We start from the raw sequence: 13,846 nt of genomic DNA, 5'->3' as shown, positions 1-13,846 counted from the left end.
CATTAAGCGTAGACTTAAGAGATATCGTAAGAAGCTGGGGACGTCAACGCCACTGTTTATAGAAATCAAAGGTGACCTATTATCAAAAGTGAGCTGCGCCAGGACTAAATATTTTTCGCACATATTAGCAGAGTTTCTAAAGACTGATCCGCAGAAATCTTGGCAGCACTTGAGTGAGCCCAAAGATGCACTTACTAAGATAAAAGTTAGGGACACGACTATCACTGATGCTGCCGAAATAGGTGAGAATTTTAATCAGTATTTCTACGAGGTGTTTTCAGAATTAGATGAATATGAAATAAAAGCAGTGGCTCCACCAGAGGATGGCATTGAAGTTACTCGTGAGGGTGCCTGGCGATGCTTTTGAAACTGGACACTGAAATATCCGCTGGACCCGATGGTCTTCCGAATGTATTTTTGAGGCGTTACGCAGAACAAATATCAGGTTGCCTCACAGACATCTTTAAACTCTCATTAGCAAATGGAAAAATTCCTTGAGATTTGAAAATAGCACGTGTGGCTCCTGTATATAAAAAAGGTGATCGATTGTCAGTTTCAAATTATCGGCCTGTTTCCATAACATACAGTTGCTGTAAGATGTTGGAACATATTGTAGCCGGTTACTGCGAAAGTTCCTGAGCGATCATAATCTTTTGTCTGATAATCAGCACGGGTTTAGGCAGGGGTTATCCACAGTTACTCAAACTGTTTTGTCTGTACATGAATTTGCGCGGGTGCTTGATATGTCCGGGAAAACGGACGTGGTGTTCTTTGATTTTAGCAAGGCCTTTGATAAGGTGCTACATGACAAACTTCTCTATAAGTTGGAATGTATGGGCACACCATCTTTTATCATTCGATGGATTCAAGCCTACCTTACAGACAGACGGCAATATGTGGAAATTAATAACACCGCTTCTAGCGTTGTTAATGTTAATTCAGGAGTTCCTCAGGGAAGTGTGCTGGGACCCCTGTTGTTTTTAATATATGTAAATGATTTAGTTACGGTTGTTCCTGAAGATGTCTCTGTTAAGTTATTCGAAGACAACTGTGTTGTGTTTAAACAAGTTTTATCAGAACATGACCACAGCTCTGTACAAAAAGCAGTTTTTGCCATTGAAGAATGGTGTCTGAAATGCGCTATGGAACTTAATAGTGAAAAAACTGTTCTCTTACGTATAACTAGAAAAACGTCTCCCAGTTTGCTTCCTTACTTTCTTCGCGGCAACATGATTTTGGAACGTTCATGGTTATATTGCGCTCAGTTTTACACAGACGATATAAGTGAAGGACGGGACGTGGACGGACGTAGCGCAAGTCAGTCCACGTCCCGTTCTTCACTTATATCGTCTGTGTAAAACTGAGCGCAATATAACCATGAACGTTCACCAACTAGCCCCCTTCATTGCTTTGCTAAATGATTTTGGAAGTTGAGAAATAGAAATATTTAGGTATAACACTTGACGATAAGTTAAAATGGTCGGCTCATATTACTAATATTTCTACAGCTGCATTTCGAAAGCTATGGGTTTTACGAAGAAAGCTAAAAACTGCCCCTACACACATAAAAAATTGGCTTACGAAACCTGTGTACGGTCTTTACTTGAATATGCTTTAGTAGTGCGGGACCCATACACGAAAAAAGATATAATGATCCTTGAAAAAGTCAATAGGAAAGCGGTTAGGTTTATATACGGAAAATACAAAAGGGAAGACTCTCCCTCGCAGTTAATGATCTCAAATAACATTCATACACTAGAAACCCGCAGAAAGATTAATAGATTGATATTCTTGTTCAATAGTTTAACAGAAAAAAATAAGCTCCAGCTTCCAGAGTGCATTATGCGTCCTTTAGTGCCAAGGACTCGGGGCGTTTATGAACATTCACTTGCTCCCCTATTCGCCAACACTAACATTTTTAAATACAGTTTTTTCCCTAGAACAGTGAAAGATTGGAATTCGTTAGCGGCATCTGTTTTTTCCTCACAAAATTTTTCTGATGCGTTACTTCGTCTACTTTCCTGATAAAATGTGTTTTGTATCTGTTCGCTGCTAATATTTTATAATTTTATTCTGTTGGTTTATTCTTTTGGTATCCGTGTGTTGCTAATATTGTATAGTTTTATTTTTTTGGTTTATTTGTTGGATATACGTGTGCTGCTAATATTGTATAAATTTTATTCTCTTGGTTAGGTAAGCATGTATATTCATTCCTGCTTGGGCCAAGCAATGGCCGGCTGTATTCTGAAATAAATAAATTAATTTGCACTCGAATGAGCAGGCACCAGTCCATTTGCGTCAGCGGTAGGCTCTCTGCGTCTTCATGCGCCTCATCTATTTCATTCCTTAACTTCTTAAGGACTACGGCAAAGCAAATCAAACGGCCCTAATCGCCATCCACGCATTGTCGCCAAGTCGGACAGTTTAGCTCCAATTGAGTTTGGCAATATCATTACTAATATGGATGAGATAGTTCAAGTGGCTGAGGAGTTATATAGAGATTTATAAAGTACCAGTGGCACCCACGACGATAATGAAAGACAGAATAGTCTAGAGGAATTCGAAATCCCACAGGTAACGCCGGAAGAAGTAAAGAAAGCCTTGGGAGCTATGCAAAAGGGAAGGTAGCTGGGGAGGATCAGGTAACAGCATATTTGTTGAAGGATGGTGGGCAGATTGTTCTAGAGAAACTGGCCACCCTGTATACGTAATGCCTCATGACCTCGAGCGTACCGGAATCTTGGAAGAACGCTAACATAATCCTAATCCACAAGAAAGGGGACGCCAAGGACTTGAAAAATTAGAGACCGATTAGCATACTGTGAGTTGCCTACCAACTATTTACTAAGGTAATCACAAATAGAATCAGGAATACCTTAGACTTCTGTCAAGCAAAGGACCAGGCAGGATTCCGTAAAGGCTACTCAACAACAGACCATATTCACACTATCAATCAGGTGATAGAGAAATGTGCGGAATATAACCAACCCTTATATATAGCTTTCATTGATTACGAGGAAGCGTTCGATTCTGTCGAAACCTCAGCAATCATGGAGGCATTACGGAATCAGGGTGTAGACGAGCCGGATGTAAAAATACTGAACGATATCTATAGCGGCTCCACAACCACCATAGTCCTCCATAAGACAGCAACAAAATCCCAATAAAGAAAGGCGTCAGGCAGGGAGATACGATCTCTCCAATGCTATTCACAGCGTGTTTACAGGAAGTATTCAGAGACCTGGATTGGGAAGAATTCGGGATAAAAGGTAAGGGAGAATACCGTAGTAACTTGCGATTCGCTAATGATATTGCCTTGCTTAGTAACTCAGGGGACCAATTGCAATGCACGCTCATTGACCTGGAGAGGCAAAGCAGAAGAGTGGGTCTAAAAATTAATCTGCAGAAAACTAAACTAATGTTTAACAGTGTCGGAAGACAACAGCAATATACAATAGGTAGCGAGGCACTGGAAGTGGTAAGGGAATACATCTACTTAGGGCAGGTAGTGATGGCGGATCCGGATCATGAGACGGAAATAATCAGAAGAATAAGAATGGGCTGGGGTGGGCTTGGCAGGCATTCTCAGATCATGAACAGCAGGTTGTCATTATCCCTCAAAAGAAAACTGTATAATAGCTGTGTCTTACCAGTACTCACGTACGGGGCAGAAATCTGGAGCCTTACGACAAGGGTTCTACTTCAATTGAGGACGACGCAACGAGCTATGGAAAGAATGATGGGTGTAACGTTAAGGGATAAGAAAAGACCAGATTTGGTGAGGAAACAAACGCGTGTTAATGACATCTTAGTTGAAATAAAGAAAATGAAACGGGTATGGGCAGGACATGTAATGAGGAGGGAAGATAACCGATGGCCATTCAGGGTTACGGACTGGATTCCAAGGGAAGGGAAGCGTAGCAGGGGGCGGCAGAAAGTTAGGTGGGCAGATGAGATTAAGCTGTTTGCAGGGACGACATGGCCACAATTAGTACATGACCGGGGTTGTTGGAGAAGTATGAGAGAGGCCTTTGCCCTGCAGTGGGCGTAACCAGGCTGATGATGATGATGATGAGTTTGGCAAAGCTAACTTTATTTTCACGTGAGTTGCACAAGCCCAAGACCTGTTGCAAAGGATGCCAAAGACATTGCGGTTTTTTTTTTTTTGCAGCACACGCCCACGGAATTTAGGGCGAACAAGAGCCCAGGGTTAGTTTATGAAAAATGAAAACGCAAATTACTCATTTACTTAGGAAGGAGGGTGATTAGGTGGTCGAGTCCATTTTCCATTCTTGGTAGCGCGAAAACAAGACTTCATACAAAGGCAAGGATGACGAACACAACCCTGATAAATTAATAATTTGTATTTTTAATTCGTAGTTTGCTCAGACATAAAGATAGTGAGAAGGCTAATAATTTTAGGGCGCTTCGCCAACTCTGTCTTTAGAACAGCTGTGTCTGTCTGTCCAGTCATTGCACACTACTGCACACACATTCGATGTACGTGCAACAGCGTGTATATTTTTCTTTGTGGTTGCGAATATTATTTCAATCTATTTTACGTCCGAAAAGTAGATCTGCTATTTTAGCACCGAATGGTTGGCTTCGCCGGTAAAACATTACTGTATTTACATTTATCTGTAAACGGAGTAGCGCTTATGTTTATTTTTTATTTTTTAGTGGTGCCAGTATCCCCAGAACGTATATATGGCCACATATAATATGTGCTCCTGTGGCACTAAAACATGTTCGATTTACTCAATTGACGTTCTGACAGAAACTGCGTGTGCTTCTTTAAAGTCAACAGTGGAATTGTATTTCATCCAACCGATTTTTTAGATTCCTATATAATAGATCATGAGAGTTTCATCGCCGCTAATTTCTAGATATTATTGTTTATTGAATTTCCGTAATGTTGGAATTACGAACTGCTTACGATGCTATAACGTAACAACAATTTTTCAACAGAGTTGATCGCCACGTTGCTTACAGTAGCAGAGCTGTAGCAAGGTTCGAATGTATGATCGATCCAGACATCGTTGAGCATTGCTTTGCGAATACAACGGGTAGTCAAAGGCAAAGGTAGTTATATGCTTTGAGAAAATGCATTTAGAAATGCGTATGTAAATGGGAAGCGAGGCTCTTTTGTGTTATCAGCGACCAATACAATAACTAATTATGGAAATTCATTTAATTCCCTAAATCGAACATCTCCGTAACACTATGAAAGGAAGAGTCTGAAAGTAGTTGACATTTGTGTCGTTGAAATTGACATTTTTGTAACGGTTGAGAGCTGTGGCGGTAGTCCACATAGGACCACTTATTCGCGTGTTTAAGGCTGTAGTAGGAATTTCGCGTTCAGGTTCCAGGCCATTTTAAGGCATTATAGCAAAGCAACAATGCTTTAAGTGAAGCGCGAAGATTGCACACGTCACTTCTCTTCCCCGATAAGCGCAGGCGTGGCCCCATGCGGTCACGCCGTGCGAACACGTGGTGCGTGAAACGTTGCTCACCGGAGTTGTTCGATTCGAAGGAGCGTCGCACAGTGGGTGCCGGGAAGCTTGTAGAGTCTGCGGCGCCCATGTAAACAAAATGCTTGTCGCTGCTGTCGACGCGAGGGAGTATTCCAGCGCGGTACGCCGCGACGTCGTTGACCCGATCCTTAGAGACCGCTCATCCGTGTCACATAGCGATTTTGACCCGTGTGAAAGCGCCACTTGCCGCGGCAGGGAGAAGCTTGCGCGCCACGACGACACAAAGGCACGTCGAGGAGGCGGCCACGTGACGGGCAGCCCGCAGCTGCTCCGGCGTTACGCACGATTTCTCGGCGCGCTTCTGCCCGGAGGAGCCGCGTACGCGGGCGTGCTGTGACGCTGGTTGCACCTGTTCGGAAAGGCCAAGCAACTCGCCTTCTAAGCACACGACGCTCGTGCCTTGCGAGAGGTGTTTCGCCGCCTCGCACCAAAACAATGCGAACGATCCGACAGCGACGGTAAATTGCTTTCTTCCAGGTGAAAGTGCAAAAAGACGTGGGCGACCACAGTGCTTCCTGCTCTTTTATCCAGGACCTGTCGCGCTTTGTACCCGAGTGTTTGCTCAACTCAGAAGATCCACAGAAAGCCTCAAAACCTAGAGTCCATTATGTTTGTTTGCTGTACGTGACCAATAATTTGTATCGCACAACGCAACATGTCCACATCATTCTCGCGTTGTGACTTCAGTGAGATGCTAAGTGATAGCAATTGCACGAGTCTATCAATCGGTGACACATTGCGAAGTATTTTTATGAAATAAACACCAGATTTTCCATATGGCACATTTTATGCGAGATCCCACGCTGGTGTCTAGCAGTGTATTGGAGAAGTCTTTATAAGTATGGGCAGGCATGGGCAGGACATGTAATGAGGGAGGAAGATAACCGATGGTCATTAAGAGTTACGGACTGGATTCCAAGGGAAGGGAAGCGTAGCAAGGGGCGGCAGAAAGTTAGGTGGGCGGATGAGATTAAGAAGTTTGCCGGGACGACATGGCCACAATTACTACGTGACCGGAGTAGTTGGAGAAATATAGAAGAGGCCTTTGCACTGCAGTGGCCGTAACCAGGCTGATGATGACGACTATTATTATTATTATTGTTAAACCCTATGCCCAATGCTATTCACAGCGTGTTTACAGGAAGTATTCAGAGACCTGGATTGGGAAGAATTGGGGATAAAAGGTAATGGAGAATACCTTAGTAACTTGCGATTCGCTGATGATATTGCCTTGCTTAGTAACTCAGGGGACCAATTGCAATGCATGCTCATTGACCTGGAGAGGCACAGCAGAAGAGTGGGTCTAAAAATTAATCTGCAGAAAATTAAACTAATGTTTAACAGTCTCGGAAGACAACAGCAATTTACAATAGGTAGCGAGGCACTGGAAGTGGTAAGGGAATACATCTACTTAGGGCAGGTAGTGACGGTGGATCCGGATCATGAGACGGAAATAATCAGAAGAATAAGAGTGGGCTGGGGTGGGTTTGGCAGGCATTCTCAGATCGTGAACAGCAGGTTGTCATTATCCCTGAAGAGAAAAGTGTATAATAGCTGTGTCTTAGCAGTACTCTCCTACGGGGCAGAAACCTGGAGCATTACGACAAGGGTTCTACTTCAATTAAGGACGACGCAACGAGCTATGGCAAGAATGATGGGTGTAACGTTAAGGGATAAGAAAAGAGGAGATTGGGTGAGGGAGCAAACGCGAGTTAATGACATCTTAGTTGAAATCAAAAAAAAGAAATGGGCATGGGCAGGACATGTAATGAGGAGGGAAGATAACCGATGGTCATTAAGGGTTACGGACTGGATTCCAAGGGCAGGGAAGTGTAGCAGGGGGCGGCAGAAAGTTAGGTGGGCGGATGAGATTAAGAAGTTTGCAGGGACGACATGGCCACAATTAGTACATGACCGGGGTTGTTGGAGAAGTATGGGATAGGCCTTTTGCCCTGCAGTGGGCGTAACCAGGCTGATGATGATGATGATAAGTAACAGCGACGTTTACGATACCTATTTAGTCACATAATGCAGATGTGACCGAATTCTTTTTGCACAAAGCGACGGTTCTTTCGCATACCTAAAGCAAGGCATGAAGGGTCGCTGCTTGTCCCTTCATTCGGTTACTTAAGCCCTCGCGGCCCGTGACGCTCACGCTTCATGCCGCACCAGGGTCCCGACGCCGCTACCTCTCGCCCTCTGCCTGACGAGAACTGCCAGCTGCTCGTTTTCCTGCTGTCGCCTTTTAGAAAGAACACATTCTCAATGCTTCAGTACGAAGCACGTTGCTCCTGCGCTTCGACACTCTGTTTGGCGCTGTCTCCAGTGAAAGTCAACAAAAAAATAAAGTGACGCCACGTGGCAGGCTTTCTCAGATCATGAACAACAGGTTGCCATTATCCCTCAAGAGAAAGGTGTATAACAGCTGTGTCTTACCAGCACTCACATACGGTGGAGAAACCTGGAGGCTTACGAAAAGGGTTCTACTGGAATTGAGGACGAACCAACGAGCTATGGAAAGAAGAATGATAGGTGTAACGTTAAGGGGGGATAAGAAGAGAGCAGATTGGGTGAGGGAACAAACGCGAGTTAATCACAACTTAGTTGAAATCAAGAAAAAGAAATGGGAAATTAAAGCTCCCCCTTTAATGAAAGAGCTGCACAATGCTGTTGCAGCAAAAGAAAACGCGAAATAATAAGAGAAAGCATTACTACTACGTCCGCTCTATGCAGACGACAGAGGTGTCGACTTGGGCCTCTTGTTGGCATGTACAGTGCTGCGCATCAAGTACACGCACACGAGAAAGAACAGTGAGACACATACGAGGGCCCTCGTGTGTATCGTCCTTTCTCTTCTCCGTGTCCTTTGTGCGCCACACTTTGCACACTTACAGACGACAAAGATCGCTCATAATTTGGTTGCCTGTAGGATCCTGTTGTGAAATACCAACAGCTTTTATTTCACACAGATATGTTTAAAGCTTTGTTGTTACCGATGTTATGGTTCCTCCTTTTCAGATCCATTTCAGCAAAAGAAAGTGAATTACCTCCATCAACAATCGCCATTTCTCTATAGCTAATAAGGAAGGTTCAATAACTATATTTATTTCCTTTTTGAGACGCATGGTAAAAATACGAAATTTGAGACGAGCAGTCGTGAAGTCATGTATGGTTGGCAGAAATCCTAACAGTAGCACCACTTTGGAGATACAAGTCCTAAAGATGTGCTATGAAACACACTGGCGTACCAGTTGAACTTCTCGAAAGCGTCTGTCTAGCAGTTCAGGCCGATCTTACCTGTAACGCCAATGCGTTTCTCCTGCAGATTTCTGGACTGGTGCCTCGCAAGTGGCCTTAAAATATGTACTATACAGATATGGCTTCACTACTGCTCGGCTTTAATTTCGCAATACCAAATTTTGTTTCAATGTTATAATGAAAAGTATTTTCTGCAAAAATTTTTATTTAGCTACCAGGGCATTGCAGTTTGTCATGCAAGTAATCCGACCTTCTTCCGGCAATGCTTCGAGCATCAGTGCTTCAAGTAGTGCCCGGGCGGGAACCGAATGCACGCCACAGGTGGACCCCTCGATGGCGCGATGTGCAGCGTGAGACAAGAGCCCGGCTTCTGGCATCGGGGTGTTTCTCTGCCTTAACCGTGAGATGGGTGCTGGGGAATTTTTCAGCGAGTTCATGGCTCGTCGCCTATAGTTGACCCCGACGTGAACAAAGAAGCTATGCCACCAACGCGCAGAGCGAAAGAACATTTGCAAGCTCTCCGAGCTTGGTCGCAATGCTAAAGAAGGTGGACGATTTCATAAAGGGAAAAATAATTCCGAGGTCTTACATGTTAAAAACACGATATTATTATGAGGCACGCCGTGGTGGGGGACTTCCGATTGATTTTGACCATCTGCGGTTCTTTTGCGGGCACCAAATACAGGCTACGCCGGCGTTCTTGCATTTAGCCCCCATCGAAATTGAGCCGTAGTGGCCGGAATTCGATCCCGCAACCTTTGGCTTAGCAGTGCAATGCCTAAGCCAGTATGCCAGCAAGGCGGAAGAACTTATCAAGGAACCTGCTGGTATGTAGTATGGATGGTGCCCGCAGCCCTGTCCCGAACGCCTTCGATCTGACATTTAAAGCGGCTTCCATATTGTCATTAGTCAGATTCTCGTGAACAAAAATTCACGAGCCAAGTCAGCCTCCAGAGGCTGTCTGGGGTCCGTTTATTTATTTATTTATTTATTTATTTATTTATTTATTTATTTATTTATTTATTTATTGTACCTCCAAGGCCCGAACGCGTTACAGAAGGGAGTGTAGCGAAATACAGAGCATGTACAGATCATAGGGTATAACAATAATAATAATAATAATAATAATCAGCCTGGTTGCTCCCACTGCAGTGCAAAGGCCTCTTCTATATTTCTCCAACTACTCCGGTCATGTACCAATTGTGGCCATGTTGTCCCTGCAAACTTCTTAATCTCATCCACCCACATAACTTTCCGCCGCCCCCTGCTACGCTTCCCTTCCCTTGGTATCCAGTCCGTAACTCTTAATGACCATCGGTTATCTTCCCGCCTCATTAAATGTCCTGTCCATGCCCATTTCTTTTTCTTGATTTCAACTAAGATGTCATTAACTCGCGTTTGTTCCCTCACCCAATCTGCTCTTTTCTTATCCCTTAACGTTACACCCATCATTCTTCCTTCCATAGCTCGTTGCGTCGTCCTCAATAGAAGTAGAACCCTTTTCGTAAGCCTCCAGGTTTCTGCCCCGTAGGTGAGTACTGGTAAGACACAGCTGTTATACACTTTTCTCTTGAGGGATAATGGCAACCTGTTGTTCATGATCTGACAATGCCTGCCAAACACACCCCAGCCCATTCTTATTCTAATATTAATAAAAATAAATAAAAGGTGCCGATTAACAAGAGTGTTCTTCAATAGTAGTTCTAAAAGCAGATGTACCGGTTATGTTAACAATTGAGGCCGGCAGATGATTCATTCATTGGTAGTTTTAGGAATAAATGAATGAAAAATAGGTTCGTGTGACAATGTGGAACGCTCAATTTATGGTGATGGTCAGTACGAGATGATGTGCATGCAGGTTCGGACAAAAATTCACTTTTCAATTCGAGATCATAGTAATAAATTGTGTGCATGGCACTGATAAGCGGGCTAACTTCCTACGGGATGAGAGGAGAGGGGGTTTAAAGTACCCTACATAGATGTTACGCTTGATGTCCGAGAATAGATTGTAAAAATGAAACATGCCCTACGATTTTGTATAGATTCTATTCCATTTGTTATGTAATCTAAATCTAAGCCATGGTCCAAGACAGAAGAGGCGTATTCAAGCTTAGGACGTATTAGCGTTTTGTACAGAAGTAGCTTTAAGTTCGCAAGGGACTCCCTATTCTACGTTACTTAGTCACAGGGGACCCAGACGATGAAAAGGAAACTTATAGAACAATGAAAATAGGCTGGAGTGCATAGATCAGGCATCGCCAAATACAGACTGGGAGCTTACCACTGTCGGTGAAATGAAAAGTGTAGAGTCATTGCGTTCTACTGGTGCTAACATATGAAGCAGGAACGTGGAGGTTAACAAAGAAGCTCGAGAACAAGGACCGCGCGAAGAGTGATAGAGAGAGCAATGTTTAGCGTAACGTCACCAGACAGGCGGTGTGGATCAGGTAGCAAACGTGGATAGTCGATTGTCTACAGTTGGCATTAAGACAAAAGAATGGAGCAGGATCAAGTTATGTAATGCTTAAGGTAGATAAGTGGTGGCCCAATAGAGTTAAAGAATGGGTGCCAATGGAAAAGAAGACTAGTCTAGGGCTGCAGAAAATAACGTGGGGTGATGAAATTAGGAAGTTTGCAGGCGCAAGTTGGAATCAACTAGCGCAAGACAGAAGTAATTGGAGATCGTTTGGAGGGGCCTTTGTCCTGCAGTCGACAGAAATATAGGATGATGATGATGTTTCAATGCATCGACACTTAAAATAGTGGCACCAGCTGCCACCACCATTCTAACTATGAAAATTCAATTACTTCGTTTTCACTGTGCCATAGCTGCAGATGACACGCATGTCTGGTTTGGTCGCGAACACATATCATTTGGCTAACTAGGTTATCTTTATAAGCGATATGAATTTATCTTCAGATGTCTAATTGTTCTCTACAATTTTATTAATTCTATTCTACGATTCTACGATTCCATTCTTCTTTCTATTATTTATTGCAGTCAGCATTTATTGGCCATTAGTTGACACGATTTTAATGTCTGTGACAATGAAGGCATCAAGTTAGCACGACGCACACGAGGGTTTATTGGTCAGCTGCTGGCTCATGAAGTTGACGTGGTACATGACGCCATTTGTCGAAAGGATGTTCCACAAACACTGCCATGACCTTCAGTGGCGTTCGCTAACACTTGCGGGTTTTATCGCCTACACATACGTAAATACTCGAAAATATAGGCGTGGGAACAGCCGCCGCCGTAGCACAGGTACTGCAGTGCACGCGTACAGCACTGGTACTGCAATTGGTTCGGATCCCAGCGGTGGCATTTTGTTTTTTCGCCCACTTTCATTTCCCTTTAGCTTATCATTTCTACACGTCAATGGAAACTAGAAATAATTTCCCCTATGGCTTTCCTTGACCTCATTACCTGTTCGCTTCATATGATTGACAAGCAAAAATCAGGCCTATCTGTTCGCCTCGTTCTTGCGACTAGCTTGTGTGACATGCCAAGTGCGCGCAGCAGGCGGATCTAGGAGGCTTCGTTCACCGGTCGGTCTCCGCCTGCTCACGTTGTACTTACGTGTCATTAGCTCAAGCTTCTGTCTCGTTTCGTGAGGTTCACACGGGCGGAAAAGTTGCGAACAGTTTGACACACTTGATCAGCCCACACCAGCAAGCTATCGTTTTTCCTTTTTGTTACTACTTATGCCATTTGACGGTGCCTGTTCAGCGCTGAAGCCATGCAGAACTTTCCATGCTCCCGAAAGGCTGGATGTGAGCAGCATTCCTCCGTCGACGGGCATCGTGCTTCCAGTGACGAAGGACGCGTCGTCCGAGGCCAGAAAAGCAATGCATCGAGCCACGTCCTCCGCCCAGCACGTCCAGAGGGGTGCGCACCCACCTCTTCGAGCAGCTACGGGAGTACACGGACGCAATCGCAGAGGCCAAAAAGCGCGTCATGCCTACCACACAATCTTGTTAAAAACAATGGCACAAGAAACCTTGCAATACAACAAAAATTCAACATTGAAATAGAAGCATCGTGGCGCTGCTAACATTGCAGTAATGCAAGGCGACTTTGGCTGTAGCCAAGGGAAGTGAAGACGAATTTGAAGGGGTTTATTTTTGTGAGATTTAAAGTCTAGGTGGTGCGTTCAAAATGGCCTAAAAGGCAACTTTATTCTTCTTCGAAAAGGTTTTTCATGGGACCCTCACCAGGCCACATAGCAAAAATTTAGGTTATGCGCTGCAGGTTGTTACGTTCCCTCTAAGGAGCGTTCTATTGCAAGCATTTTTCAAATTGGTTGCGAAATAGCAGAGATATCAATATTTTGAATTGTCGCGAACCCATGCTTTCAGGAGGTGGGCTTCACTGCCAACTTGACACTCTCGTCACTTGCGGCGTCTTTTTTTCTTTTTTGCTTTTTGAAAAGCGGGGGCCGTTTTGGCTGCGCCATGCACTTGCGATGACGATTTCGCGCGTGAGCCGGCGAGCTTGTGTATTTGTCTTGTTTCGAGCACCGCACGATTTTTCGCGCTTTGCAGGATAACACGTGACTATCAGTATAAGTCAGTGCCACAAGAGCACTGAGACGTACCTGGTAAAAAGTGGCAGATTGAATACCAAAGCGTTAAGGGCCCCTGTGTCGAAGAAAATGCGGCGTCGGACATCGTTCCAGCAAAGTATTTTCGAACCACTCATACCCACACCCATAATGTGGTGCAAGGAAGCCACTGAACTAATTGACTTTCTCAGGCTAAAATACCTGGAAAAATTGTAAAGTATGACTTACACACAACCTACAGACATAATAGCGCCGGATTGTAATTTGACGTGAAAAAGAAACCCCTTTTCCGGCTTTTCTACCATGCATAGACCGGTCACAGCGTCCGCCATTTGCGCGCTCCGGCGCCTGAGCATCTCATGGAAGTGGGTGCAGCGGTGGCGTAGAGGTAGAACACACGCCTCGCGTGCAAGAGGTCCGGGGTTCGAATACCGGTGCCGCGCAATTTTCCACCGGATTAAAAAAGAAAGAAAAAAATCCGCCTGTTGA

General features: G+C 44.3%; 1 protein-coding gene across 4 annotated transcripts in view; it reads right to left on the bottom strand.

Moving 5' to 3' along the window:
- Nucleotides 1-6,297, bottom strand: part of LOC126537023 (innexin inx2-like) — a 222,172-nt gene extending 215,875 nt beyond the window's left edge. For 2 of the 4 annotated variants that reach the window (XR_008613457.2, XM_050184139.3), the window contains exon 1: nucleotides 5,514-6,296. The gene's annotated coding sequence lies outside the window, so the exon portion shown is untranslated. Of the gene's footprint in view, nucleotides 1-5,513 lie in introns of all 4 variants that reach the window. The other 2 variants (XR_008613459.2, XM_055073179.2) reach the window with 2 other exon arrangements.
- Between the last annotated feature and the right edge of the window lie 7,549 nt (nucleotides 6,298-13,846).

The sequence above is a fragment of the Dermacentor andersoni genome, chromosome 3 (assembly GCF_023375885.2).
Source record: "Dermacentor andersoni chromosome 3, qqDerAnde1_hic_scaffold, whole genome shotgun sequence".
In the NCBI taxonomy this organism is placed as follows: Eukaryota; Metazoa; Arthropoda; class Arachnida; order Ixodida; family Ixodidae; genus Dermacentor; species Dermacentor andersoni.
This window is presented reverse-complemented; position numbering and strand designations above follow the sequence as displayed.